Raw genomic sequence first — 26,381 nt, forward strand, 5'->3', positions numbered from 1 at the left:
CCATTCCTTACACAGCTTTACCATTAAAGAAGTAATTTACTGTTGAGAATATATCTCATGTCTATATTTTACCTTTGACGGTTTGAAAAAAAAAGAAATTCTTCATGTATTTTATTACTGAAACACAACCAAGCAAAAATCATATGCTGAGACTTGATAAAATAGAAATAGGGATACTTTCATTATATATCAAACATAACACTGTGTAATTTGTCCCAATTTTTGATTTAAAAATAATTTCCAGGCTGCCGGCAGCCTGCAGGTAGCGGCGTGGGCTCTGAGCTCCGAGGACCATGCTGTGTGAGCAGCGGCTGGAGGAGGTGCAGGGTCCACGAGCGGTTGGAGTTTTGGGGGCCGGGCCCTCAGAAGACCTCAGAGTGCCAGCAATGGGGGAGGATGAGCTCTACCGGATAGCTTATGGGGTTTCACAGAGGACTCAGGAGATGATGAGGACCAAGGGGACCAGTCAGACACAGGATGTCGTAGACTCTGACTTTGACCTGGAGAAGGGGACTGAACACTCCGGTGATGGAGAATAGCCGAGAAGGAAGCATGGAGCTGCCATCAAGGAGGATAAGAAGGGCTTCCCTGGTGGCGCAGTGGTTAAGAATCCACCTGCCAATGCAGGGGACACGGGTTCAAGCCCTGGTCCAGGAAGATCCCACATGTCACGGAGGAACTAAGCCCGTGCGCCACAACTACTGAGCCTGCGCTCTAGAGCCCGTGTGCCACAACTACTGAGCCCGTGTGCCACAACTACTGAGCCCGTGGACCACAACTACTGAGCCACGTGCCACAACTACTGAAGCCCACGGGCCTAGAGCCCGTGCTCCACAACAAGAGAAGCCACTGTAATGAGAAACCCGTGCACTGCAACGAAGAGTAGCCCCTGCTCGCTGCAACTAGAGAAAGCCCACGTGCAGCAACGTGCAACCAACACAGCCAAAAATAAATAAATAAAATAAATACAGTTATAAAAAAAAAAAAAAGGAGGATAAGGAGGCTCTCAAGAGCTTGAGGCCTCAAAATGTCAGCAGCACCTGGGCTGGTAGCGCTCAGAAAAGCCGAGAAGAGAAGGCACTGCTCCCGCCAGAGCTATAGGACAGTGCCTCTGGCCGTGGGAAGTTCCCGCGTCCATCTACAGCTGTGCACACACCACATTCCTTCAGGTACAGGAGAAGCAGGGCCGGCCACAGGGGCGAGAGGGGCCCCACTGGGAGTGGAGAAGCTGCTCGGGGAGGCCAAAATCACAGAGGAGCTTGACTGACATTCACTGGAGACACATGAGTGGCCCGAGGCTGACGGAAAGAAGCAGGTTCCCAAGAGGCGGAAGTGCCCGGGGTCCGTCGCCACCTCCCATTCAGTGACAGTGCCACTTGTTGGGGAGCCAGGCCCTAAAGAAAAGGACTCAATCCTGCTCCCACAGCTTCTGCAGGGACTCCCGGTGCTGGCCCTGGACCCGTCCTCCCTCCTGCTGGAGGTCCACGTGCCTCCATCACTTTTAGGGATGAGGGGACATTTGAGGAATGGTTTCTCCAAGGGTGGTCCCCAAAGGTCCCTGCTGGAGAGGTCTGCCCAGGACCCTGTTACAGACATCTGCCACGTCACTGCTCCAGCTTCAAGATCATCCCTGAGGCCTACAAAAGGTACATCACTGTCCATGGGCTTCTGCCCACTGCCTCAGCCCTGGGAACCTGGTCCATCACCTCCTGCGCCCCTCTAAGGCTCTGGGCCCTGAGCCATGCGCCAGAAAATTGTCATCAAATGAAGCGATGTCTTGTCCTCAGAAACCTCTTTCCTGCTCTGACTTGGGGCTCTTAATGTCTCCCCCCACCCCCTCACCTTCTGCTTCTCCTGTCATCGCTGATTTTTGTCTAGCCCTTTCCTGTATTTCTTTCCCCATCTTTTCCCTTAGTTCCTACTGGTTTTGTTTGTGTTTTTTAATCTAATAAAATAGAAAGATGAAAAAACAAAATTTCAGCAATGTTTTCCATGTATCTTATCAAAATGGGTTCAGATTCCACAGAAATTCTTTGTTTGGAAGAGTTTTAATCTGGTTAAAAAGTCCTGTATTTTCTGACAAAGGTGTCCATGTTGGTTTGTACCATATCATTTTGTATGTATTATTTCAGCACTCACCAAAGCAAAAAAAAAAAAAAAAGGATATTTGTAATTGGACATAGCCTTTTGTTTCTCACTGTTAAAAGGAAATTACATGTTTCCTGAAATTTTGTAAGACAGTGGATTGAGTAATGCCTAATTTAAACATCTTTCCAAAAATTGCAGTGGCTTGTCTCTTTGTTTCGGATGCTTATTTTAAAAAATGTCTTGTGAATTGTGACTGGTTCAAATTATCATTAACTTTTACTTCAAAGCACAATTCTACATATGCATATCAAAGTCATTAACCAATATGTCAAGATACTATACACACACATATACATATACACACACATATATATATACATATATATATATAGGATGAAGTTCACTGTTAATGAAAATAAATGTAAATCTATGTTTTAAATGGTCTTCTGGATAGCTTTGAATTTTTTTAGCCACTTTCTTGTCACTGATTTTATATTATAACGTGTTAGATGAAAAATCTGTACTGGGGTAAATGTGTTAATGCTGTCATTTTCTTGTTCATTTGAGCTTGCAAAATTGGTATTCTTGTCCATAGATGGCTTCTTTGCAGGAATTTTTAAGCCAGGTGTCCATTTCCCAGAGTTAGTTAAAACTCAGTTATATAGTTTGTAACCTCACTGTTACCTGGATATACCTAAACTGTAAAGCACTAAATATGCAAGAGCGGCAACAGGGTCCTGGTCATCTGCTCTGTGTTTAGGTGTCTCATGTATGTTATGTGCCCTTGACATTCTTACATATAGACCAGGGGAAGACAGCAGTATGAGTCTATGTATATGAAATGTAATAAAGCTTATGTAATTTTTTATTTTTTAAATCTATATATTATATATATGTACACATACATACACACACATAACAAATATATGTTTCTGCAAACCCCCAAAATCATCTTGTTCATTGCCTGGATCTGTGCACTCCTACTTTGGAGACCACGGTCTGGGAGAATGACTCAGTTGGTGGAAGTACAGACAGGCTAGAGCAGAGGGAGATGGGAGGCTAGGATAAGAGACAAATGCAGTTTTCCAGGAACACCTAAGAAATAAAAGCCATGTCTGATCTCAAGGAGCTTTCAATGACATAAAGAGATGGAACATAGTCTCACGGCGCAATTTCAGGACAGTTACAAAGCAGAGAATCATTACTTTGGACAGGACTGTAAATTCAAGAGTATGAGGAAGGAAGGAGCCTTGCTTTCCCCATGGAGTCCTTGCTTCCTGATGCACGAACTTGTAACAGAGGGATTCATTGCCGTTGACTACGTCAGCTTCCTCCAGGCAAATAACTCTGAGGGGAACACACAGTAGTTAGGTCCCAAACATTTTAGTATGAATGAGTTTTAAGATATTTTCACACTTTTCAGGGTTGTTGTGAGGACTAAATGTCCACCACCATGCCTGGCACATCTATGCACTCAGTAATGAGTAGTCATTATTAATGCAGAATCAGCATGAGGGGATTGCATGTGGGGAGGGAACATCCCTGTGCATGTCTATGAGGGGGTGTGTGGTGGATAAAGACAGGCTGAGTCTACTTTAGGATATTATGTAGTTGTGTGAGAATGGGTAAAATGCATAAAGTATACCTTAGGTATGTATGTGCCCCATCTAGGGGCATTGAAGAAAATGATTAGTATGATTATGGAAATGGTTATATCAGAAGTGAGCCTAAGTGGGGGAAGGGAGTTTTGGAAGTTAAGTTTTGAGTGGAGAGGTGGCCAGTGAGGTTTGGTGAAGTTAGGAGAGGAAGAAGAAGAGGAAAACTTCCAGATGGGAGTTTTAACATCAAAAGGCAGGTCACGTATAAAAACCTGAACTTCTCTAGTTTCTGTGTTTTTGGAGCTAAATTCCACACTTGCAAACAAACTTCTCATTTATTTATCTTCTAAACTTTTATTAAATGCCTATAGGTGCTAGGCACTGTTCTAGCTACTGGGAATACTGCATCAAACAAGAGAAACCAAGTCAGTGATCTCATGCGGTTTCTATTTCACAGTGGGAGATAGACGTAAAGATAGCTGACTACAAGCAGTGAAGTGAAATATAGCAGGATCAGGGTTTGGAGTATAGCGCTCTCTCTCTCTCTCTCTCTCTCTCTCTCTCTCTCTCTCTCTCTGTGTGTGTGTGTGTGAGCACGCGTGTATGCATATCTTAGATTCCCTAGGACACAGAACCTGAGACAAACCTTACATCCTAATACTTTTGGGAGGTGCAATCTCAGACCAGTAAAGGTGAGGGAGAAAGGAATGCAAAACAGAGCAATCAGGAAAACAAATAAAAGGTGGTGCATTTTTTAACTGGTCACAGCCTCAGAAGAAACAGGTGGGTCACTCAGGACATTCCCAGAGAGTCCAGATGGAGCTTCGTACTTGGGGGAACTAACAAGAGAAGGAGAGCAACTTATGTTGATTTCCTTCTATTTCTGGTCTCTCACTGATCAAATTCACTTCTGATTTGTGTTATCTGGCCTCTCTGGGCAGCTACTGGGGTGGCTGGAATCTTCATGGGTCCAGCTGGGTTGACCCCGGATTCAGGAGCTGTGGAGGGCTGACTCTCTCCCAGAAGGAAGAGTTGAATCAGCCAGCAAAGGTAAGAGATGACTTCAGGGTTTTGATCACATGCACTGTATTTACTGGGGCTCCTCTACCTGGGAAGCAGGGCAAACTGGTGATGCCTGGGGACAGGTGGAACAGAACAAATCTGCAGAGGCACATAAATTGGATCCAGTCCATGAGCTCTTTTATGTATGATGGCCAAACCTCCCCAATAAGGTACTGTTTGAGCAGAGTTCTGAAGCAAGTGAGAGAGCCAACCACGTGGATATCTTGCAGAAATTGATTCTAGACAGAGGGCATATCAAGTGCAAAGACCTTCTTCAGGCAAGAGCAGAAGGTGAAGGGCAGGAGGAAGCCAGACTGGCTAGACGGGAATAATTGAGGGCAAATGGTGGGGATGAGCTCAGAAAGCTTTAAATTTCAATCTACTTATATGGAATGAATCTAAAATATATAAATTAGCTGAACATATTATGCATTATCGGTGAAATGCATAATTAGCGGAGAGCCCTCAGCGGAGGGCTTTCTAAACCTTGGTCGGTCTTTGGCTTTTACTCTCAGTGAGATGGAAGCCAAGGAGTGATGGGATGTGACTTACATTTTTAAAGGATCTTCTGTCTTCTGGTGGAGAATAGATTATAGAGGGGTGAAGGAGGAAGCTGGAAAACCAGCTTGGAGACGCTTACGTCAGGTGGCGACTGTGGAGGTGCTGAGATGCTGGATTCCAGTTATGTAAAATTAGGACTGTCGGGGTTTGCTCAGGGCTGGAAGTGGGGTGTCAAAGAAAGAGGAATCAAGGATGATTCTAAGAGTTTTGGCCTGAGCAACTGGAAAAGAGAATGAGTCTCAAAAAGACCAAGTTCATTTCTTTTGGTGGGACTTACCTATTTTGCCAATAAGAAGCTGTCTCTGACAAACGTATGGATACCAAGGGGGGAAGGGAGGGTGGGATGAATTGGGAGATTGGGATTGACATATTACACTACTATGTATAAAATAGATAACTAATGAGAACCTACGGTATAGCACAGGGAACTCTATTCAATGCTCTGTGGTGACCTAAATGGGAAGGAAATCCAAAAAAGAGGGGATATATGTATGCGTATAACTGATTCACTTTGCTGTACAGCAGAAACTGACACAACATTGTACAGAAACTATACTCCACTAGAAATTAATAAAAAAAAATGAAGCTGTCCCTGAGCAGGATTCTCTATTGTAAAATATTTCAAGTCGAGTTCACCGATAATGCATAATATGTTCAACTAATTTATATATTTTAGATTCATTCCGTATAAGTAGATTGAAATTTAAAATTTCCATCATGTATTAAGTCTGGTTATAGTGTCTCTATTAAGGAAAAAAGGCTTAATTAGCCCTAGAAGTAGTAAGTTGCCTAAGTGGCGTGCTCGCGTGCATTGGGGGAGGGGTGGTGAAATGTACTTATTTTTAGTATTCCTCCAATGAAAGGCAGGCTGGAACTCCCCATACAATGTTTCAGATTGCTGTTGCATGTTGTCATGTCGGTTTCATTGTTATTGATGCTCAGCTCTCTGAGAATATCTCTGGCTCATGCAAAAGGGCCTGAAATATTTCAATGATTTATGAACCAAAGAGGTTTCCTCCATGTCTGTGAAGCAACGCTGACGGCTTTAGCGAATGCAGTAGTAAGCATTTATTACAGCACCTGCAATGCAGTTACCTGGTTGCTTTCTGTTCCATTACCAAGTTGTGAAAAAGTCTTGATGGAACTTTTAGCCATAAAACATCTTAGAGTGTTATCTGTTTTTCAAAGATTAATTCCATCTGAAATAGTGAAGCAAATGATAAACAGCTTAAAGGAGACCAGAGAAATAGATCATGTTACAGTTGAGGGCAATAATATCGTTCCTCACTTCAGAAAACTTTTCAGGAGAGAGAAATCTGATAAGAAAAATGGGTTGGGCCATGTTTATTGGATGAAACCTGTTAGGCTCTTCCTGCCAAGGTGTGTTAAAGGGGAGGGAATAAATAGTTACAGGTTAAAAAAAAGAAAGATAAGATGTAGAATATTTTGTTTAAAAATATTTTTGGTTCATACAGTTATTTGAACACCCCCATACTCTAAATATTTATTTATTTATGTTCAACTTGTGGTTTCTGAACAGACTGGGTTCAAACCCAAATGAGTCCTGGGGCCTAGCACAGAAGCATTCAGATGAGGTCTAGTTGGCAGAAGTTTTACTTGGGACAAAGATTTTAGTTGAAAAGGGGGAACTGTGTTCTAAATTCTTATTGATAGAGGTCAAAGCACATTGCTGTTGGCAATGCCAAGAAGAAGGTAGGACCACATCTGTAACTCACCACTACTGAGCAGGAGAAACTGATCCAGGTTTTGGTACAGCTCAAGACGCACTCTGAATGATAAGCAAACACTGAGGACCCAGCTTTTGCCCAGTGGAAAGACACACTTGATGACAAATAACTCTCCTTAGAGTTTTAGACAGGCACAGAGAATGATATGCTATTTACCCAGGAGGTAGTAGCATATGACATTTACCACCCCAAGGAGTTGTTGCAGATGGAAAATATGATCAATTCCAGAGGAGTCTTCAGACTACAGATGATACACTCATGGAAGTTTTAGTGCTTCTGCAACATCCCGGAATCTGTGGCCTTTGATGTCATTCACTAGTCGTCCTTTGATTATGAGCCTGATGTGCCATTCTTTACACCTTAACATAATATCTTTTATGTTCCAATTTCAGGGAAACCTGAGATAATAAAGTAGTCATGCATTTATTTATTCATTTAGTCAACATTTATTCAGCACCTGTTTGTAGGGGATTAGGCTAGGCAGTGATTAATAAGAAATGAAAGGCAATTTTTCTTATAAAGATTGCTATTATCTGGTAAATAATAATAGTAATTATTACTATGCTTCCCCAGGCTACATAAATCCTTGTTGAAATGGGATGACATAACAGTAGCAACACAGATTTCTCTGACTCTCATCTATAATTGCGGGACCTCTGCTTCTGGAAAAGAGTCCAGCATTTATTGCTGGGAGTCCCACATGGGTTCTGCTGGGTACCACTTATGGCCCCCATTTTTTCCCCCTGCTGCTCTGGCTTCCTTCTGTGTAGGTCTCCAGTTATGGGGCACTTCCCTGCCTCTGGGGCCCGGGGCTGAGCTGCTCTCCATGGGATCTTCCTCTTCTTCTGAGCATCACTGCCGCAGATGTTTGGGATTCCTTTGGTGGCAACTGTGCATAGCGCTTTTTGGAGTTCTCAGGATGCCAGAGCCACACTGTATTCCTGGCAGAAGTAGATAATATATGTCTCTCCCAATTTGGGGTCACATGATGAAGCAGGGCTATTTGTGCCACCTGTCTTACAGAGCTCTACTGCCCCAGTTCTTCCTGTTGCTATTCATCGCTTCTCCTTCATGATTCTCTCTGTCCTCGCTCCTTCTCTCCATCCCCCATTGCCACAAAGTTCATTGGGGCTGGGGCTGGAGGGCAGTGAGGGCAGGGTGGACAAATCCAAGCGACACTTCGTAACTCAGAATCGTGCCGTCTTCCAATAACCACTGTTATTAGACCAGCTTTTCTATCTGATGCCTTTTCCCCATAGGGTAGGATTCTCTTAGTTCTTGTTGTAAATAGACTTGTAGTTGGCCCGGTTTATCAGGCCTGTGGGCACGCTCAAACATCATAGGCTGAAGTCTGTTAATCATTTACATTTGAATCTCATCACAAAGCATTTTCAGAGACAGTGTCTCATTTTTCTCACCACAGCCCAGGGTCATACAGCTTTGACTTCCCGTGCAGACTCCATAGTGTAGCATCCAGATCTCTTTACTCTCTGGCCTCCACATATCTCTGTTAATTTCCTCTCTTCCCCTCTCCATCTCTCCACGTGAAAGCTATGTGCCAGTTATAGAGGGAGAATCACATGCAATTTTCTGAATTCCCCACTCGCCCTTTTACCTTTGTGACTTTACAATGCGTCTTACATTGGGCTCCCTGGAAACAGGCTCTGAGATGGAGAACTGCATAGGGAGTGCTCTTGGGAGATTCACTCATAAAGAAGCGAGGAAAGCAGGATCGGGCATTGGGAGAAGCTGATGTGCAGTGTGGTTGCAACTGAGGTTTCAGACAGTCCTACAGAGAATGTAACCCTGGGCAAGACAGTTCTCTGAGGCTGAGGGCAATTGCCAGTGAGGAACAAAGATGTGAGCAGCCAGCATTTGATATTACCAGCAACTGTGGGAATGGGTGAGTCAGCCCTGAGGAAGGGCACAGGTGGAATACCAAAGTATCCATTATACATATTTTCCTTCCACTTTAGCGTTCTTACCCAGCTTAATCGCTCAGAATCATGCCATATGTTAGTTTCTTTTATATTTAAGTCATTTTTTGTCTTATACAACTAATTTTTTTGGATATTCTAATTGATATGACCCTCCCCACCATGACAAAATAAACATATGTTTTAATCTAACTGCTAAGCTCAACTTGCTTCTCTATTTAAAAATGAGTGGGGGGCTTCCCTGGTGGCACAGTGGTTGAGAGTCCGCCTGCCGATGCAGGGGACACGGGTTCGTGCCCCGGTCCGGGAGGATCCCACATGCCGTGGAGCGGCTGGGCCCGTGAGCCATGGCCGCTGAGCCCGCATGTCTGGAGCGGAGCACAACGGGAGAGGCCACAGCAGTGAGAGGCCCATGTAACGCAAAAAAAAAAAAAAAAAAAAAAAAAAGAGTGGGGACTTCCCTGGTGGCGCAGTGGTTAAGAATCCACCTGCCAATGCAGGGGACACGGGTTCGAGCCCTGGTCCGGGAAGATCCCACATGCCGCGGAGCAACTAAGCCCGTGCACCACAACTACTGAACCTGAGCTCTAGAGCCCGTGAGCCACAACTACTGAGTCCACGTGCTGCAACTACTGAAGCCCGCGCACCTAGAGCCCGTGCTCTGCAACAAGAGAAGCCGGTCAATGAGAAACATGCGCGCCGCAGCAAAGAGTAGGCCCCGCTCGCTGCAACTGGAGAAAGCCCGCACACAGCAACGAAGACCCAATGTAGCCAAAAATAAATAAAATTAAAAAAAGAAAACAGTGGAATGGAATTGACAAAAGAATAGATAAAGAAGATGTGGTACATATATACAATCGAATATTACTCAGCCTTAAAATGAACGAAATAATGCCGTTTGCAGCAACATGGATGGACCTAAAGATGATCATACTAAGTGAAGTAAGTCAGACAGAGAAAGACAAATATATGATATCACTCTTATGTGGAATCTAATTTTAAAAAATGATACAAATGAACTTATTTACAAAACAGAAACAGACACATATTTCGAAGACAAACTTATGGTTACCAGAGTGGAAACATGGTGGGGAGAGGGATAAATTAGGACCTTTGAATTAACTAAAATAGATAACCAACAAGGACCTACTGTATAGCACAGGGAACTCAATATTCTGTAATAACCTATATGGGTAAAGAATCTGAAAAAGAATGAATATATGTATATGTATAACTGAATCACTTTGCTGTAGCCCTGAAACTAACACAACATTGTAAATCAACTATACTCCAATAAAAATTTTTTAAAAAATGAATGGAATGGGATACACTTTTTTCTTTTTTAAAAAAATTAGAAAAAATAATTTATTTATTTGGCTGCGTCGGGTCTTAGTTGCGTCACACAGGATCTTTGTTGTCGCATGCGGGCTCTTTGTTGTGGCATGTGGGATCTTTTAGTTGCAGCATGTGGGATCTAGTTCCCTGAACAGGAATCAAACCCGGGGCCCTTGCATTGGGAGCTTGGAGTCTTAGCCACTGGACTACCAGGGAAATCCCTACACCTTTTTCTTAGACATAATTTTCTTGGATTCCCTTATCTCCCATTCTATTTTGGAACAATTGTTTCCTAGTTCTGTTGCACAGCTCTCCTCCTGGGATATGTTTTCATTGAACTCCTGCTTTAGAAATAATATTTCTTTTATTTGGCCATGCCACGCAGCATGCGGGATCTTCCCCGACCAGGGATTGAACCCGTGCCCCTGTATTGGGAGTGTGGAGTCTTAACCACTGCACTGCCAGGGAAGTCCTAGAAATAATATTTCTTAGATTCCATGTCTTCCTCGTATTTCTGTTTACAGCCTCAAGTTACTTTTTACAAAGGATTAGTGGAGATAAACTTTTTGTCTAAAAATGCAGGATTTTTCTATGAAATAGAATTTTGGGTTCAAAATAATTTCTACTCATAACTCTAAAGGATGATTCCATCATCTTCTAGCAGCTAATGTTGCTGATGAGAAATCTGATGTCTCTATGATTCTCCTTCCTTCGCAGGTAACCTGTTCTTCTTTGGTGGCCAATTTTGGATCTTTGTATTATAATCTTCAGTAGTCTGAAATCTCATTAAGGTATCACTAAGGATGAGTCCTCCTAAGTTCATCCTGTTAGGCGCTTTGTGGTTGCCTTCAATCTCATAGGCTCTGTCTTTTCTCAGCTGAGGAAATTTGTCTCCAACTATTTTTTCACTTCATTTTCTTAGTTTCTTCTTGTATCTTGTTCTTGAATCTCTTCAACTGATCCCCCCTATATTTTCCATTTCTTTGTAATTCTCCTCAGTGTTTTGAGAGATCTACTCTTCTTTTTCTTCATCTTTTCTGTCAAATTTATTATGACAATTGTAGTTTTAATTGCCAAAGTCTCTTATCTTTGCTCCTTTTTATGACAATCAATTCTTGTTTTACAAATGCAGTTTTTCCAAACCTATGGCAAGGAAGCTGGACTTTCATACTCCTGAATCTCTCAGTCATTAGAATGCACAAGAGTGTGTCCAGTGGCTTGAAGGAAGTTCTCCAAAACAAGCTCCTGAGAGATCTATGGGAATCTAGATGGAGCACTGAAGTTATACCCTTTTGATACAATTTTGACTGTGGTGTGACATTCTTTTATTGAGCTTTATGAACATGACGAAAATGAGCTGCATCTCATGTAAAATTTGTTAAAATACTAGCTTGGAATTTCTTGGGATTTATCATGAATTTTCTGACATTTTCTGGGTCTCACTTACTGGCAAGATGGAATTAAACTAGACAGGACAGGAAAAATGGTCAAAGTTAATTGGATTTATTCAAAATGAGGAACTTAAGAGCTGCCATTACATACAGATTAGGGAGCCATAAGAGAGAAAGGGAGTTATATTGCAAGGTGTGGACTTTAGTTGAAATCCATAGAATTTGGTCAGTTGTTAGAGGTTTTTTGGGCAAAGAACAATGAGACGGTCCAATCTAACATATGTATTCTCTCTTATTCACAATCTTCATTGTTGAAGTGGTTGCAAAGAAATAAGTATTTACTGTAAATAAAGGTTGAAAGATTGAGAAAACATTTCCAATGTCATGAGATGACAGTGTTGGTGAGTCACTTCCTTCCTAAAAACTTTAGATTAATCAAGACTTCAGAAGAACTTAGTTTCAAATAATATGTTGCAGTTATTTTTACATTATAAAATCTGATTATTTGCAAGTGTTTCCCAGGTTCAGTTGGAGGTTGAATTGTTCCGGAAGGCTTTTGGCATAATCTTCACTGTATTTTTTTTTTTAACATCTTTATTGGAGTATATTTGCTTTACAGTGGTGTGTTAGTTTCTGTTTATAACTAAGTGAATCAGCTGTACATACACATATGTCCCCATATCTCTTCCTGCTTGTGTCTCCCTCCCTCCCACCCTCCCTATCCCATCCCTCTAGGTGATCAGAAAGCACCGAGCTGATCTCCCTGTGCTGTGCGGCTGCTTCCCACTAGCTATCTATTTTATGTTTGGTAGTGTGTATATGTCCATGCCTCTCTCTCACTTTGTCCCAACTTACCCTTCCCCCTCCCTGTATCCTCAAGTCTATTCTCTAGTAGGTCTGTGTCTTTATTCCCGTCTTGCCCCTAGGTTCTTCATGACCTTTTTTTCTTTAGATTCCATATATATATGTGTTAGTATATGGTATTTGTTTTTCTCTTTCTGACTTACTTCACTCTGTACAACAGACTTTAGGTCCATCCACCTCACTACAAATAGCTCAATTTTGTTTCTTTTTATGGCTGAGTAATATTCCATTGTATATATGTGCCACATCTTCTTTATCCATTCATCTGATGATGGACACTTAGGTTGCTTCCATGTCCTGACTATTGTAAATAGAGCTGTAATGAACATTGTGGTACATGACTCTTTTTGAATTATGGTTTTCTCAGGGTATATGCCCAGTAGTGGGATTGCTGGATTGTATGGTAGTTCTATTTTTAGTTTTTTAAGGAACCTCCTGTATTTTTTTTTTTTTTTGAGGCATGGGAGAAAAGGAGTAACATTTTGCTCTGGCAAAACTTCCACATTTCTCCCTAACCCCTCTAATAAAAATATCTTCATTGAAATTTTCTTTTTGAAAAGGCACTAGATTGAGAACTTAATGCCCTTGGGAAAAAAATCTGCAAAAGAGCTTTCCATTGGTGAATAGGCCCGTCTTTGCCTCTGTGGGTTACAAAATACTACCATTAATATATATGAGGGCATTGCTCAAAGCTATACAATCCACCTATCAAACAACTTGTTCATTTTTATAAATGTAATTGGATTAATGAATGCATTCATATAGGGGTACCGATTCCACTCAACCCCATTAGATGGAAACCTTTCCTTTTACTTCTTTGCTGTCTTTCCAGATGAGGTAGGACAGGGTTCTGTGAACATTGGGATGGATATGTTAAAGGCTATCGACCCATTATTTCCTCTAAGGCTTTGTTGATAGCCCTTGGAAATACCCAATATTAGTGTAGATTTTAGAGTCTACTGAGAAATATGCAGTAAGGGAATATTCACTTTTGAAATTTAGAGAAAAGGAAGTAGCAGTCATATGGACATGGAGATGAAAACATTTATTAAATTTAAACATGAAGTGTAAAGTCAAATGAGCATTACCATCTTGTAAGCTGTAAAATAAAATAAATCAAGTCCAGGAGCTTCAAGCTGGCACAAAAAGACAGGTTTCCCCTCCTCCCCTCTCCTACAACTCATCACATTAATATACACACAGGAATAAAACCAACATCATCCTTATCCATTTTTTCTATTTACCACTATCTCATTTTACAAAACATTATTCCCTATCTAGGATTTTGAAATATGGAGGCATTGATAACAAATTTCAAATAAGAAGAAAACCCCATACAATAGTAGGTATGAAAACATTCCCCGTGGTTAAAGAGCTCTTGATATTTACCACTCAACAATTTCTCAGGCACCTATGAAAGGCTTTCAGGTTAACTATTGCAAACCCAGACATTATGGTCTTGTCCCATCCATCTTCAGAATCCAGGAAACAGATCAATATTTGAGCTACAGGCCGTTGTATCTAAAGCAAACCTTTCAAAGATGCTCAGTACAAGCAAGTACAATCCTCTAATTAATCACAGAACGTTTTAGAAACCTATTTTGCTATAGTGCTTAGTATATAAAAATTTTTGATCTTTGTTAATGGTCTATGATAGGTAAGTGTACAGATTTATGCCTTACGAAGAAAAGTCCAGTTGAACATATTTTGTTTAAATGAATAAAGAACCATGGAGAGAATTGGGGGTTGAAGGCTTAGGTAATGAATAAGAGAAACAGATGTGGATGAAATATGACTTCCTTCGTGTGGTGTATTTCAGGGAATCTTTAATTTACCTGAATATGGCCATGAGTTATGCTTAGAGTATTGTATTAGAATTCCTAGTAGAAAGGGATTTAGATATACACGTAAAGTTAAATATGGTTAGACAGTAAAATATTGATTGCTTACCACAAACAATGCAGCAGGGTATCTAACACTTGTTTTCCTTGTGGAACATAATAAGGTAATTAATTTCTCTCTAGCTGACTTTTATTTGTGAAAAATTTTTTTTTGGTGGAATAGATTTAAATGTGTTTTGTTGTATGTCTCCAGCAGCTCTCTATTTGCGCTGTAATAACCATGTGCAGTTTGTGGCAGCCGTTTAACAATCATCACCTAGGAAATGGGGATACTTTCTTCTTCTTTTAAATAGTGAAATACAAGGCTCAGTAGTAAAACAGCACTCTAGATTTAAAAGCTAATGACTAATAGGAGAGTTCTGACCCTCTGAATTGCGTTTACTGTTCACCAATGATTATGTCATTAGGAATGAATTAGATAGTCAATGAGGTGAATCTTCAAATCAAAGCTGCCACTTTGAAATTTTCAATAATCTGTTCACTTGTAGGATTAGGGTAGTATTTAGTAGCCATTACAGCTCTATTGCTGCAGTTACGTGGCTGTGAAAAACAGTTTTTTTATGGTATGGTTTTCTCTCTCTCTCTTTCTTCCTTCCTTCCTCCCTCCCTTCCTTCCTTCCTTCCTTCCTTCCTTCCTTCCTTCCTTCCTTCCTTCCTTCCTTTCTTTCTTTTCTTTCTTTCTTTCTTTCTTTCTTTCTTCCTTCCTTCCTTCCTTCCTTTCTTTCTTTCTTTCTTTCTTCCTTCCTCCCTCTCTCCCTCCCTCCCTCTCTCTCTCTCTCTCTTTCTTTCTTTCTTTCTCCCTTTCTTTCTTTCGAGTAACTGTATTTTTTAAAGCTAGAGTTCTCCGATCATTTATTCCTGGTATGAACAGCAAGCTAGAGCCAAAGTAACTTACTATTTACTATCTGGATATCACAGGAGAACAAAGTGTAGGGGGTTGAGCAGAGGTTAGAGGAGTGCCCTGACCTTGGACCTTCCAGAAATGTTGATGGATGGTGATTCTTGCACCTGCCTCTTATTATTTTTTCTGCAAATTGTTTTTACTATCTAAATAATGTAAAGAAACGTAATGACTATCTTTTTTTTTTGTCTTCTGGAAGAATCCATTTATGGCTTTTTATATCTAGTTTTGCATACTCTCTTTTTAATTGCAAAAACATTACTTTAGTTCTTTTGTGGGTACTCAACTATTTATATAAATGAGAATAATGGCTACAACAGTAGCTGACCTTTGTTGTATGTTTGCTGTTCTGATGCCATGCTAGGGGCATTATCTGCATTATCTCAGGTGGCTCTTTCTGTACACCATGAAGTTGCCGGGTGGGATAAAAGGGGAACTGGCTAAGATGCAGATAGTAATGTAAACTTTCATTGTGTGCAGAGAATCACATTACTGATTGCAAACCTCCCTCCCCCACTCAGATTTACTGAGTTAAAGGACAATATTCTCTAAGAACACAGAGGAAAAAATATGATAAAACTGACTAGAGGGAAGAAAGCAGATAAATAAAAATTCAAGCATGCAGAAACAACGTAAGAAGAAAACTTGCATCGAAAACAAAACAAAACAACTCCAGGCCAGTGGATTGTAAGAGTTTACCACAATTCAGGCAAAGTGACTGAACTGGGTATTATGGAAATAGCAATTATTATTTATTTTAAAAATTTATTTGTTTTTTTTTGCCTGCGCTGTGTGGCTTGCCGGATCCTAGGTCCTGGACCAGGGATGGAACCCGGGCCCCCTGCAGTGAAAGTGTCAAGTCCCAACCACTGGACTGCCAGGGAATTCCCTGGAAATAGCAATTACAGATAAACATGTCTGGTGAATTTTCTAAAGTTCAGGATAAAGAAAAAATTCCCTCTGAGACTTTTTTTTTGATCCAGGGATTATTCAGAAGAGTGTTGCTTAAACTCTAGGTTTTTGAGACTTTCCTATTGTCTTAAAAAAAGTTCCTGGTCCACATGATACTGGGTACCAAGTGATTGGATCAGAATTACCTAAATGTGTTTGGTAGAATATTAAAGTGGGATTTCTAATTAGCTACCTTGAGGAAAGGGTCAAATACGTTTGGGAAATACCAAGTTAAACAAAGTTAAACAGGTTTATTTCCTGCAAATATTAGCTCCTTTAATCTAAGAAGAATGAATTTCCAAGAGCAAAGTGAAGTATGCAATATTTCCCAGACATTTAGTCATTGAGCTTCCTTACCTGTGTTTTTTCAATGAATCTTTTGGGATTTGACTCTGGAGAATAAATTTTGGGAAAAATCTTGAGTTATGGTTGCTGAGCAAAATTTAAAGGATGTTAAAAAGAATCATGGCCCCCATGTCTGAGAGCAATGGGTTGTTGATGGGTTTTTTTCCTCCAAGCTAGAAGTAAATTAATATCAAGAGAGTTTAAAAACAACTCGCCCACTGCCCCATGGCTAAGGAGCCTGCTGCTTAAGAAAACACAGAGTCACAGAGCACTTAGGTGAAGGAGGGAGAGAGGGAAGGAGGGAGAGAGAGAGAAGGAAAGAGAGAATTGGAGGTTGGTATCTGGTTCCTTGTATGTGTTAAGTCATCTGTAGTTCTCGCTGTAGAAACAGAAGTCAGTTATTTTGAACACATTCTTTTGTAGTCATCCCAAATGCTAATTTCAGACACTCCCTGTATGTTGTCATATAGCACATAGAAATTCAGACTGAATGGGTTTCTGCAGTTTGATTTTGAGTCAAGATTCCAATGACCTGGTCATTTTAATGAAATTTTGGCTGACAGGCTCATTTCTGTTCAGTTTTGCTGCATGTTACTACAAGGCTGTGATACTCTACAGATGAAGAAACTGAGGTTCAGAGAGTTAGGGATTTGCTAGGGTCACACACACTGAATGATGGAGATGGTACTTGAACATTGTCTGATTCTCAGACTGTTCTCCTTGGCCATTCTCCTCAGAATGGGTTGTAGTTCTTGCCCAATGGGACCAAGAAATATTTCCCCAAACATCTCACAGCGATGGGTTAGTAGGAATATGATGAATATAATGTTACCATGTAGTAGTTACTTATTAAACAGAAAGAATTGTATGGAGATTTCCTTCCATAAGTGAGAATACCACTCTCTGCCAAGACTGAAATTTTATTCAGTCCATAACCTTTGTAAACAAAAAAATGAATTATTCTAATGGGATGTTTAAAATTGGTTTTGTATTGTTTTCAAAGTATATGCTCAAATAACTGATTTCCTGAATATGCCTTTTGAGAAAATGACCTGTCAAAACAAAAGTCTGGTTTGTAAAATTATTTCCCTTTGAAACACAATTTTTTTTAACGCAATAAGATACATCCAATTAATGTTCTTTAGAGCAAAAGACATTCAATTAATTTCATATTTCAAAGTTAACCTCTCCGAAGGACAGAGAGTTCACATTTTAAAGTGTCCTTGATTCTAGTCTCCATACTTTATTCACTGCTAATCAAGCCCAATCTGGGGAGGAAAACTATATGGTTTAATATGAAATTGTGTGAGAACCTGATGAATTCAAATTTTACTTGATTGAAACAGTTGATTTTATTTCTGTTGTTAGATGGCATTCAAGGTTGAACCAAGTAGACCCCAAATGCACAAAGACTGTGCTATAATTTTTTTTCTTCTTAGAATTCATTGAGTTTTGAAGTCATTGGAACATTTGTTTGCTTTTTAAGATGTCTGCCATCTGACACATCCTTTGCTGGGTATTCAAAAACATGCTTACTTGCTCTTTGTTTTGTGTTATGAGGTGAATTCTTTCCCTTTAGCCTGGTTTATCTGCATCTGCAGTAATTAGTTGGGTGGTGAATTAAATGAGTTACACCTGAGTTAGTTGAGAGCTTTAATCTGCCTGCATGAGTAGGAAAATTCTAAGCTTTCACTGAACTGAAAACTCGACTCACTGGCAGGATAGAGGGTGACAATGGTTGGAGCTAATGAGGTTCTGTTGGAAGAGATTGAATAATCATTAAAAAATCCATTCATTGGCTGATCTGGCTGTCAGGATAGGGCATCATCACACATATGGCACAGTTGCCTTGGCCTCTGTACACTGTGGTTAGTATAATTCTTTCAGGAGAGTCTACTCCCCAAAGCATCAACAACCACAATTTAACAATAGGAGCAAATGTATGGTGGACTTGTGTTTCTTAATCAAACTGAAATTCTGCATTTGGCTAACAGTATTCTGTATCGAAGGAAAAAAATGGCTGTTCCATCTTCTGTTTGTTTCTGAGAGCCAGCAACAAGCTCTTGGCATCAATATTCACAGTGGGTTTTCAAACACTCAGCAAAAACCATCAATAGCATCTGCTCACACCCCATCACCCTACCCCACATTCATTTGGGGGATGGTTGTAGCTAGCTGAGTGGTTAGATTCTGCATCCTTCTGTATTTAAACTCAGCACTATGGTCTAACTTCAGCATAGTTAGAATGTTGCTTCAAAACAGTTGAATATTATCTTCAGCCTCACTCATGAGTCCCAGGCCACTTGACCAAATAGCAGAGCCAAAGACTCTAGACTCCAGTCCTAGCCTCTCTGATTTACTGAAGGACCACGAAAATCCCTGGATAGAGTCAAGAGGCCATGATTTAAATCATGACTCTGTACGGGCTAGCTTTGAGATCTTGGTCAAGTACTTTAGCTTTAGCCTTAATTTTCCTTATCTATAAGTATGCGGATCAAATTATAATCCCTGTTCACCCCACAAGGTTACTTGTTTTAGCTGAGAGGAGCTTTAAATATTATTTCTAATATAATAGTTAAATAAGTATATATTGTCTACCTTCTGGTCATAGGTTAATGCTTTGGAGAATGTCTAGCTCCATTCCACGTGACAGATATTTGTGGACAGCTGTCTTACAACCGTTAACCATTATGTTTCCATTGTAAACATCCCTCCTTGCTGCGATCATGGTGTGGTTTCCCGCACATTCATCCTTCTGTTCATACTCTGTTAGGAAGTCAGTGCTTTTCCCAATGTACCTGTTAAGATATGGCACCCAAAACTGAACACAGAACTCAAGTTGGAGGTCTCATATTGCCTTAATATATCCTTATTTTGCAGAGCTCAGAATGCAGTCCTAAGGTTGCCTTAGCAGTTTTGGGCAGCTAGATCCACTGACCTCATTTAGATTTTCGTCCATGAAACCCATAGATCTTTTTCATATCAGCTTCATGTGCATCCATATCTACCTTCCTATACTTAACAATAGTAAGTGATAGCTAACTTTTATCAAGCACTTACAATGTACAAGACACTATGCTATGTGGTTTGCATATATTAAATGTTTAATTCTCATAACAAACTTACAGGCAAAATTTATTATTTTCCCTGTTTTACAGATTAGTAAACTGGGACTTAAAAAATATATAATAGATTTTTCTGTGTTGACCTTGTATAGTGCACCCCTGCTAAGTTCACTTATTAATTCTAGGATTTTCTTGTCTTCTTTCTTTCTCTTCTTTCTGTCTTTCTTTCTTTCTTCCTTTTCTTTCTCCTTCCTCCCTTCCTTCTCTCCCTCTCTCCGTCCCTCCCCCTCCCTCCCTTTCTTTCTTTCTTCCTTCTTTGTTTCTTATAGATTTGTTAGAATTTTCCACATAGACAATCAGTTTGTCTTTTCCAATCTGTATACCTTTTCTTTCTTTTTCTTGCCTTATTGCAGTGGCTAGGAGTTCCAGGACAATACTGAGTAGGAGTGATGAGAGTTAACACCCTTGTCTTGTTTCTGACTGACAGGGGGAGAATTCAGTCTTTCATTATTAAGTATGATATTAGCTGCAATTTTTTTTGTAAGTGTCCTTTATAATTTTGAGGAACTTCCCTTTGATTCCTAGTTTGCTGAGAGATTTTAAGAAATCACGAATGGGTGTTGTATTTTGTCAAATATTTTTTCTAAATCTATTAATATAATCACATGGCTTTTCTTCTCTAGGCTGTTAATATGGTGAATTATACTGATTTCTGAATATTAAACCAGTCTCACTTCCCCAGAATAAACTTCCTTGGTTGTGTTGTATTATTCTTTCGATATATTGCTGGATTTGATTTGCTGATATTTTGTTGAGAATTTTTATGTCTTTCTGAGGGATACTTGTCTGTAGTTTCATTTTCTTTTAATGTCTTTGGTTTTGGTGTAAAGGTAATGCTGGACTTGTAAAATTACTTGTGACATATTTCCTCCATTTCTACCTTCTGGAAGAGAAAGTGTAGCATTGGTGTAATTTCTTCTTTACAATATAGTAGAATTTGCCAGTGAAACTATCTGGGCGTGGAGATTTCCTTTCCAGAATGTTTTAAACTACAAATTCAATTTCTTTAATATTTTTAGAATTTTCAGGTTATCTATTTTATTTTGGGTGAGTTTCAGTAGTTTGTGGTTTTCAAGGAGTAGGTTCATTTCATCCAAGTTTTTGAGTTTGTGTACGTAGTCGTTTGTTATGATCCTTTTAATATTTTGAGGGTGTATAGTGAGATCCTCTATTTCATTTCTGATACTGATAATTTGTTTCATCTCTCTGCACTCTTCAGTATTGTTAGAGGTTTGTCCGTTTTATTGATCTTCAAAAAATCTTTTTGTTTCATCAATTTTCTCTATTGTTTTTCTGTTTTCAGTTTTGTTGATTTCTGCTCTTATCTTTATTAGTGCCTTTTCCAACTTAAATGGGGCTCATTTTGCTCTTTCCTATTTTCTTGAGGTGGAAACTTAGAGAATGTTCTTTTAAAAAAAAATAGAAGCATTTCATGCTATGAATTTCTCTCTAAGGATTTTGTTCAGTTCAAAATATTTTCTAATTCCCTAAGGAAATTTTTTCCCTTTTATCCATGGATTTAACTGTGTTTTGTTTAATTTCTAAGTATTTGGAAATTTTCCTGTTATTCTTCTTTTATTGATTTATACTTTAATTCTATTATGGTCAGAGAATATGCTTGTATGTTTTAAATTAGCTAAAGTTTGATTGAGACCTCAGATATTATCTCCAGCTATAAAGGAAAATCAGTCTCCAATAGCCATGTACCTTTCCAGAGTGAGAAGGCGGATCACTTGCATAGAAGTCCTTTTTTAAAGGTTTTGATGTATGGGTGGTATGTTTTGTTTTACAGCAATGAAAGGAAAAGCAGGCCAAACTATTCTGAAAAATCAGAGATAAAATTTACGTTAGCTACTTAAGAAATTTAATGGGTCCAGGACTAGAGATGTGCATTGCGAGGTAATTAAACCTACATTCTAGTATATAAGATACAGTTTGCTTCGTAGAACTGATTGGATGGGAACACCAGGAGTGAAGGAAATTCAGAAGGTTCCTGAGTTCTTCCAGGAGGAGGGGGACCATATCTGTCTTTGTCGTTCACTGGATTCTCTCCTCTGCGGGCCCCAGGCTGGTGCCTGCCACTCCTCGTGGTCTGCTGAACCTCCCCTGGGATGTGGTTAGCCAGCAACTGCCGTATCTGTATGCCTGCATCTGTGGCTCCTTGCAAATTAACCCCTGGCCACTGGATGCCACTCTTCCGTCAGAGTTTTGATTTGCCCACCTCTTGCTATTAAAATCCTACCAGTGAATAATCATTTCTGGTTTTACCCAAGGGTTACAGTGTGAAGTTTGATGAAATTGTTTAACTGATCATAACGTCCATCTCTCCAGAGAGCTGATGCCTGGCTTAGGTAAACCACAGAAAGTTTCAGTTCCAGTGTGCTTGTCTCCTGGGTTAATCTGAGTCATCAAAACCTCTTCCACTCCCTAGGCTGCTTCCTGCTGGGACCAACTTGCTGAGGCCAGAGCTTGACATTTTCATGCCTGCGCCTCTCCTTGACTTCAGTCAGAAGCCATTTGAGCTTAATTTACTTTCTTTTTAGCAGTCTTGCTGCACCTCCTCCCTGACCCTCTGGGCTGAGTGAGGTTTCCCTTTCACCAAAGTTTCCCAGCATCTTAGATGCATTTCGATTACACATATTTTATTTATTTGTTTATCTGGAGAGACTGGCAGCAGTGTACATAGGTTTTGGAGTTAGACTGTGGTGGATTACCTAAATGGCCCCTTTGCCATATAACTTTGCAGTTTCTCTCACTAAAAGGTAGAATATATTCCTCTGCCCTTACCTGAGTTTGTCCATGTAGCTTTCTTTGACCAATGGAATGTTGGCATGGACCATGTGACCAAGTCTGAACGGTGCTTACTGTGGTCTTGACAACAACACACCTGAGGCAGTCTGATGCTCCCAGAAAAGTGAGAGGCATCTGGAGTCACCCTGAATCAAGCCCGGCCTGGATCAAATGGCCCTCAGCCGACCTCCAGATCACTGAGAATAAATGAACGTAGGTTTAATCTACTGATATTTGGGGTGGTTTGTTGGCAACATTTTTGTGGCACTACATAGATAGGCTAGGATTCCAATCTGATCTCTGAAACTCACCAGCTATGGTTTTGAAATATACCAGCCTTTTAAAATGGGGTAAGTAGTAGCTTCTCTTTAGGGTCATGGCCAGGAAGGGTAATTACATATGCAAAATGCCAAGTGTGGGGCCTTAAAGTCACCTTTACAGCTACTGGCCCATAGTAGGTGCCCAATAAATGTGTGTTGAGTGCATAATGAAAGCTTTAAAGAGTGATGGTGGGGACTACCCTGGTGGTCCAGTGGTAAAGAAGCCACCTTCCAATGCAGGGGATGTGGGTTCGATCCCTGGTTGGGGAACTAAGATCCCACATGCCACGGGGCAACAAAGCCCGAGCACCACAACTACTGAGTTCGTGCGCCTCAACTAGAGAGCCAGTGTGCCACAAACTACAGAGCCCACGCCACAACTAGCGAAGAGAAAGAAAACCTGCACGCCACAACTAGAGAGAAGCCTGTACACTGCAAGGAGCATCGCAACGAAAAATCCCACATGCTGCAACGAAGATCCCACAGGTCGCAACAAAGACCCGACACAGTGCAAATAAATAAATAAATAAATAAAATAAAAAAGAGTGATGGTTGTGAGAAAAATCACATCATGGGATTTAAGGGCTTGTTTATAATATTGCAGCCATGGAGCGGGTCTCTGGAATTTTTTAGTGGCATTAATCTTTCTAAATTTCTGGGGGAACCAAGAGATTCCATGACGCCTGGAGCGTGGTATGAAGAGGTCGTTCTACACTCTTTTGAGACATCTTTCACCTCTGTCGTCTTCTGATCCCAGGATCCTTGTTTTCTGAGAGTCCCTTCCATCCCACATGTCTTGTGGCTGTCTGATCCTACTCCTTGGTGTACCTATGTCATGACTCCTCCTCTATCAGAAAGCCTGGAATTATCAAGGGTGTTTGAATAGGGAGATGTTGTCTGCAGAGGACAGGGGATGCGACATTACTGAAGAGTCCTAACTTCAAGTTTGCTGGTGGTCCTGTTAGCAACTCAGATGCATAAGACCTTTTCTTAAAAAATGTCTTCCAGTGGTTTCTGAGTCACCCACTAGTTGTTGAATCTTAAGATCATTTGTCACTGAGTCCCAGGAAAGGTGCTAGGTGGCCTGCCTGTTTGTCCTCTGAGCTAATTGTGATGGGCATCTGTGATTCCAACCTTGCTATCATCTCAGGAGGGTCACGGATCTTTCCTAATAAATGTTTATAGCTCACTCTGGTCCACTGAGATGGAAACAGAGGGAGCGATGTGCCAAATGATTGCACCATGATTTTCATCCCCCTGATTGATAATAGGCTCTGAGGATAACTAAACTCTGTCCTTGGTTTTAGGGCTGGCCGGCCTGAAAGTGTTACTGACTCTCACGTGTGAGCAGGTTAACTTGGGCAGTGGAGTGCATGAGATACAGCTGCAGGTTGGATAACTTCTTCACAGCTGCCACAGTCAGGCCTTGTCCAGGATTGGGTCCAGTTCTCTCCCTCCCAGCTTGAAGGGATCCAGGATTCAAAGTTGGACTGTCTTTTTTTAAAAAAATTATTTATTTACTCTTGGCTGTGTTGGGTCTTTGTTTCTGTGCGAGGGCTTTCTCTAGTTGTGGCAAGCGGGGGCCACTCTTAATCGCGGTGCGTGGGCCTCTCACTATCTCGGCCTCTCGTTGCAGAGCACAGGCTCCAGACACACAGGCTCAGTAGCTGTGGCTCACGGGCCCAATTGCTCCACGGCATCTGGGATCTTCCCAGACCAGGGCTCGAACCCGTGTCCCCTGCATTGGCAGGCAGATTCTCAACCACTGCACCACCAGGGAAGCCCTGTCTTTTTTTTTTTTTTTTTGCCCATTGTTTACTGCTTTATTTCTACCACGCTGAGCTGATTAGAAGCACCGTCAATGAACTTTGTTAACCAAAATTTCAGAAACAGAGACCTGATGGAAATAAGAGGTGTTTATTTGTGGTCTGTTAAGGACTGCAGCCCGGAGACGCAGATTCAAGAAGCACTTGAATTATGTTCCACCAGAATACAAAATGCGGGAGGCTTAAAAAGGCAAAAACCACAAGGTTACATAAATTGTTTGTCAAGAATTAGGGTAGGAATTGTTAGGGAAGAGGTAAAATAGTCATTATACACAGATGACATGATACTATATATAGAAAACCCTAAAGACTCCACACAAAATGTGTGTTGAGCGTATGATTGAAGCTTTAAAGAGTGATTGTGGTGAGAAATATCACATTGTGGGATTTAAGGACTTGTTAAACGAATTCAGCAAGGTAGCAGGATACAGAATTAACATACAGAAACTGGTTGCATTTCTTTACACTAACAATGAAATATCAGAAAGGGAATATAAACAAACAATCCCTTTTAAAATCACATAAAAGAAAACCCAACAAAACTTGAGAATAAACCTCACTAAGGAGGTAAAAGACTTATATGCTGAGAAGTACAAACCATTAATAAAGAAAACTAAGGATAACACAAAGAAATGGAAAGATATCCCATGGTCTTGGATTGGAAGAATTAATATTGTTAAAAAGCCCAGACTACCCAAAGCAGTCTATAGATTTAATGCAATACCTATCAAAGTACCTGTGACATTTTCCACAGAACTAGAACAGATAATCCTAAAATTTGAAAGACCCAGAATTTCCAAAGCAATCCTGGGGAAAAAGAACAAAGCAGGAGGCATAACCCTCCCAGACTTCAGACAATCCTACAAAGCTACAGTAATCAAAACAGCATGGTATTGGCACAAAAACAGACACACGGATCAATGGAACAGAATAGAGAGCCCAGATATAAACCCACAACTTATGGACAATTAATCTTTGACAAAGGAGGCAAGAATATACTATGGGGGAAAGACAGTCTCTTCAGCAAGTAGTGCTGGGAAAGTTGGACAGCTGCATGTTAATCAATGAAGCTAGAAAACACCCTCACACCATACACAAAAATAAACTCAAAATGGCTTAAAGACTTAAATATAAGACAAGACGCCATAAAACTCCTGAAAGAGAACATAGGCAAAACATTCTCTGACATAAATCGTACCAATGTTTTCTTAGGTCAGTCTCCCAAGGCAATAGAAATAAAAGCAAAAATAAACAAATGGTACCTAATCAAACTTACAAGCTTTTGCACAGCAAAGGAAACCATAAACAAAATGAAAAGACAACCTACAGACTGGGAGAAAATATTTGCAAATGATGCAACCAACAAGGACATAAGAAGACATACAGGTGGCCAAGAGGCACATGAAAATATGCTTATCATCACTAATTATTAGAGAAATGAAAATACAAACTACAATGAGGGGCTTCCCTGGTGGCGCAGTTGTTGAGGGTCCGCCTGCCGATGCAGGGGACGTGGGTTTGTGCCCCAGTCTGGGAGAATCCCACATGCCGCGGAGCAGCTGGGCCCGTGGGCCATGGCTGCTGGGCCTGCACGTCCAGAGCCTGTGCTCCGCGGCGGCAGAGGCCATGGCAGTGAGA

At 40.6% G+C, this 26,381-nt stretch overlaps 1 pseudogene; it reads left to right on the forward strand.

The window, feature by feature from the left end:
• Positions 1-293: 293 nt before the first annotated feature.
• Positions 294-1,768, forward strand: LOC132424474 (vacuolar protein sorting-associated protein 72 homolog pseudogene; annotated as a pseudogene).
• Positions 1,769-26,381: the final 24,613 nt, after the last annotated feature.

The sequence above is a fragment of the Delphinus delphis genome, chromosome 4, assembly GCF_949987515.2.
Source record: "Delphinus delphis chromosome 4, mDelDel1.2, whole genome shotgun sequence".
Taxonomy (NCBI): Eukaryota; Metazoa; Chordata; class Mammalia; order Artiodactyla; family Delphinidae; genus Delphinus; species Delphinus delphis.